Raw genomic sequence first — 5,286 nt, forward strand, 5'->3', positions numbered from 1 at the left:
AAGGGGGTGGGTTGGGAGGTTAGAAGAAAGGAACTGTTCTACATTCAATTGAACATATTGTTAGCTTTTTGTTTACTACAAATACAAAGTAGCCTTCTACATGCTTCTATTTATTTGAGTCTCAACTTCCCCAGAGATGTTACTGTATGTTCACCAGATTGTATTAGCCATTGTATAGAAAATAACATTATTTGAGAAAATAATGTCCATGACTATGAAAACAAAAGAAAAACAAAGGTTAATAATCAGAGCAAATTATAAACCAGCTGCTGAGTTTGTAAGGTTGTCAGTAAAGATTTCTAGTTATAAAGCTGTAAGCATCTCCCACAACTTGAAATGTCCCTGGTGATGTCCTCAGACACCAAGGCAAACTCTTTGTGTGGCCCACACAGCACCAGTCCCCGAGATTGTTCAAACATAAACTGTTGTGGCAATCTCTCAAATTTTATTTCAAGTCATCCATCTTTAAATTTCCTGGCTTGAAAAAAAACAGTATGGTTTTCAATAATTCCTAGTTAAAAGGTGAGAGGAAAATTATGAATTAAAATCATGTTTGAAGGGTCATAGACAGATATTGGAGGAAAGTAAAAGAATTCAGGATCCAGTTGAATTTACAAGTAGAAAATAAAATAAAACCTAAATGATGATGAATAGCATAAGAATCTAATGTTTACAAGGCATATTATAATTTCTATTGAAACATGTTTTTTTTATCTCCTCTCCAACCACCCCATTTTTACCTAAAATAGCCAAGACTCATTTATTTTCAAAATAAGTCATTTCAATAAATTTGGCCTGATCATTTACATAAGCCCAGCAAGAATGTTAATTAATCAGATAGACACTTTTAAATCTGCTTTACTGGAATTTTATAAGGAATCTTCAGATTGAATTTAAAAGGCCTCTCAAGGCCAGAAAAGCCAAGGCAAGGATTTGCCCTCAGAGGATGCCTGCAATACCTTTAAGTTTTGGGTGAGTTCCTTTCTTTATGAGATCTCCAAAATATCTTGAGTTTCCTGAACCTGCCAAGAAGTGACATCCTTTACTTACATGGGAAGGCTTCTAGGAACTATGAGAGCAAGGTACCAGGCCAATATTTCCAAAGGCTTTTATTGGCTTTCATAAGTCAATTTTAATTCCTTAAAGTTGCTTGATCATATCCAAATCTCTGAATTCTCTCAAATATAACATTATAGTCAACAGCTTGGTAATAAAAACTAGTTTCCAATTATGTCCTGCTATAAAGAGAACAGATTATTATTAAACTTATGCAAATGACCTCTTTGCTATGAAAGTAAGAACATTCATTAAAAATGTTTGGATTTTGGAGGGTCAGTAGGAAGGAAAGGAAGCATTCTAATTTTGCATAATTATTAGCAAAACTTAGGTTTTACTATTGTGGAGATTCAATTTCCTTAAGTAGCCAAGGGTCTGATTAAGACAACATAAAACACAAAATTATTTTGATAAAACACAGAACCTTTGTTTTTTTTTTTTTTTTCAGGAAGAAACTTTTCCATAATATCAGCAGCAGATCAATAGTCCAAGAAACTCTGTCTTGTTTAGCAGAGGGGGAAAACACAACTCTGATTTTGTATTAGCCTGGATTTGACATTTAAATTTATTTCCAATTTTGTTTAGCTTAACCAGCTATAAAGTTTCCTCTTTCAAAATTTCTCTTCACAGACCTACTGCATTTTTTTTTTTTATCCCTTTGGTTTGGTTCTTCTTACTTATTTAGAAATAACCAACTTTTAAGACAAACTATTTTCCTTTAATCTCCTTTAAAATAAATCTCTATACCTGATACCTCCTGTTACTAAACACATACATTTCTCTTTTTATTATAATATGAATTCTTAACTCTCAGATAACTCAATTTCTAATGGCAATTATAAAGCAAACAATTATCATACTTTAGATTGGCGAATTTATGAATATATTTTATAACCTCTGGAAGTATTTCATTTGCCCTTGACAGTTTTACAGAAACTGAGAAAAGGCGAGGGCGTGGTACAGCTTGCTGTAAGTCTGAAAGAGAGTCAGAGGTTAGCATGACATCAATATAATGCTACAATTGTATGGTGGAGGGTTTAGCCCAGGCAGTTAAGTACTCAGCCATAAAACCATGGCAAATAGTGGGGTTGTGGAGATACCCCAATGGTAGGACAGTGAAGATTCATTGTTATCCTTCCTGGGTAAAGGCAAATTGATCTTGACTGGGTGAATATTTTAGATGTGTTCTGGTCCAGCAAAAAGTCATCCAGGCAAGGAGCCAAGGGTTGAGAGTGTCCTTTGCTTGAGGTCCATTTCAAGCTGCGGACAGCCGCATACCTGCTGAGCAGGGGTTGGAATTTCTGCTTGTTTAAGCTGTTGCCACAGGGCTACCAGTACTGTATTGCATTGCTTATCGATCTTTTATGAATTGACCCCAGATGGCCCTTATCAAATCTGCCCATAGTTGCCTTCTGGTCACCTTTACCAGGCCTTTATTACCCTCTGCCTGCACACCCACAATTGACTTTCTCTCTTTACTGTGGACCCATTGGGCCCTCTGTTTCTGCCTGGCCAGTTCAATTTCCCCCGAAATTAGCAACAGCCTGTGCTGCTGCCTGCGTTGTCCTCCTCACTAGTGTGGACAGGATGGGTACCAAAGTACCATAATAGGCTGATGGGGCAGTTTGGATGATGCCGTTCCATGTACCTGCAATAAATGGCACTGCATCAGGGCCCTCAAATGGTTCGATACAAATAGCATGCCACATTCTCATTTCCCTAAGGAACACCTGTAGTTTGGGCACAGACATGCAGCACAGCTGGGCCATTGGCAAATCACTTTCATTTAGCCAAGCCACACAGCAATCTTCCATGAGCCAATTCAGCAGCGATGTGTTTTCTGCATATTGGATTGCCCCATGTATGCATTGGCACACAGAAGAATGGATGGTGACAGAGATCATTCGGGTTAATTCATCCCCAGACAGTATTATGCCATTAGAACCAGTGTTCCCGTGATGGACTCTGATCCTTTCTGGTGGAATTTGATGGCCAGCTCTACCATCTCCACTGATGTTTATGGCAGGCAGAGGTGTGTAGATGTTTAGGGGGAGGAGGCAGGTTCCTCGGATCTTGCCCCTCAGGGCATTCTTGTTGAGACTTTAGCTTCATAACAATTACCAGGCAGGCCCAAGACACATATGTGGTTTCCTCTGGGAGAGACACCTCTATTTCCTCACCTGACTCAGACTCACTTTCTGCTGTGGGATCCTACTTACTGGGGTTCCATTCAGACTGTGCAATCACTATCTGTATGTGAGTTCTCATTAGCTTTTGCCCCCAAACTTTTGCAAAGCAGCAGGTTAGGTCCTGCAGTTTTTCATTAGTCTGTTCTAACTGTTGTCCCAGAATATCCTTGCTGTTGGCCTGTGACTCACAGGTCTCTTTCCAGCCTTACTTTCTCTTCCACTTTCCTCACTCTTTTCTCAGCCTGCAATTGTTTAGTGGTAGCCTCATGCAGCGCCTGCAGAAGGGGTCAGCCAACTGCAGCTGCTACAGCCCGCAGTTTCTTCTTTTTTAAAGAACAAGATTTCCTTACTTTCACTAAAATGTGGAAGAGGCCATTGGCATGTTGAGGACATCAACACATTCCCTTGGTGGGCCCCAAGAATCTAAAAGACTTGCCAACCCATACAACATAGACCCAGAGGCCTACCTTGGGATTCACTCCCGAACATCCCCACCAGGCATGTTCTCTCCCTCATTCAAGGTTAACTGAACCAGGGTACTTTCGGAATACCCTTCTGACTATGCCAATTGTAACACAAGAGCCACAGGCCTAGACCTTGAACCTGGACTTCAGGTGTTCTGAAAAAAACTACCAGGAGGAACAGATGGGTAATAAATGCCATTTATTACTCACGATGTAGGGAATCTTCAGCAGCAGCCAGTCAGAGCTGCAGGAAAGGGTACCTGGCCAAAGGCAAGCAGCATTTTATCCCTAAGTGTGCGTGTGGGAGAATTAGTTCTTTGGAGGAGCTGCTACCTTCTCAGGCAAAGTGGAGCAAGATGTGTTACTTAGTTATAGAAGCAGATAGCCTCCATGAGGATAGCAAACCAGATGCCTCCTTTATCTTCTAGTTAATTAATTATTTTTTTTATGGTGATGTTGGTTAACGAAATTCAATAAGTTTAATCTGCATACTTTATCAGTAAGGCATATGTATATTTAAACTGTGTTTTCACCTCCTATAGTTACATTTCTCTCTGTCACTACATATTTGACCCCCTTTACCCTGTCTACTCCCATCTCCAACTATCCTCTGGTAACAACTATTCTATTGTCCATGTGCTCGAGTCCCCGTTTGTTTGTCCTGTTCATTTGTTGCTTTTAGGTTAATATCCCACATATAAGTGATACCATGTGATTTTCAACTTTTTCTGTCTGGCTTATTTTGCTTAGCATGATGATCTCGAGGTCCATCCATGTTGTCGCAAATGGCAGTATTTCATCTCTTCTTATGGCTGAGCAATATTCCATTGCATATATGTACCACAGCTTCTTTAGCCAATCATCTATCATAGGGCACTTCGATTTTTTCCATGTCCTGGCCACTGTGAATACTGCTGCTATGAACATTGGTGTGCAAATATGTTTTCGGGTATGGGTTTTCAAGTTTTGTGGGTAAACGCCCAGTAGAGGGATTGCTGGATCATATAGTAGATCAGTTCTTAATTTTTTGAGGAACCTCCAAACTGGTTCTATAGTGGCTGTAAAAATTTGCAGTCCCACCAGCAGTGTACGAAGATTCCTTTTTCTCTACATCCTCTTCAGTATTTGTTATTACATGTCCTGTTGATTATAGCTATTCTAACAGGTGTGAGATGGTATCTCATTGTGGTTTTGATTTGCATTTCCCAAATAGCTAGTTTTTCATATACTTGTTGGCCATTTGTATTTCCACTAGGGAAAAGTGTCTGTTCAGGTCCTCTGCCCATTTTTTTGTTTGGGTCGTTTTTTTTGTTGCTGTTTGTTTGTTGTCATTGTTGTTGTTGTAGAGTCGAATGAGTTCTTTGTGTATTATGGATATTATGCCCTTATTGGAAGTGTTGCTCGCAAATATATTTTCCCATTCAGATGGTTGTTTCTTCACCTTGTTGCCGATTTCTTTTACTGAGCAGAAGCTTTTCGGTTTGATGTAGTCCCATTCATTTATTTTAGCTTTTACTTCCCTTGCCTTTGAGGTCAAATTGATTGCGAGGGGTGACCAGTGAGTAGCTGGTTCGACA

This window comes from Pteropus alecto, unplaced genomic scaffold (assembly GCF_000325575.1).
Source record: "Pteropus alecto unplaced genomic scaffold, ASM32557v1 scaffold403, whole genome shotgun sequence".
NCBI classification, from domain to species: Eukaryota; Metazoa; Chordata; class Mammalia; order Chiroptera; family Pteropodidae; genus Pteropus; species Pteropus alecto.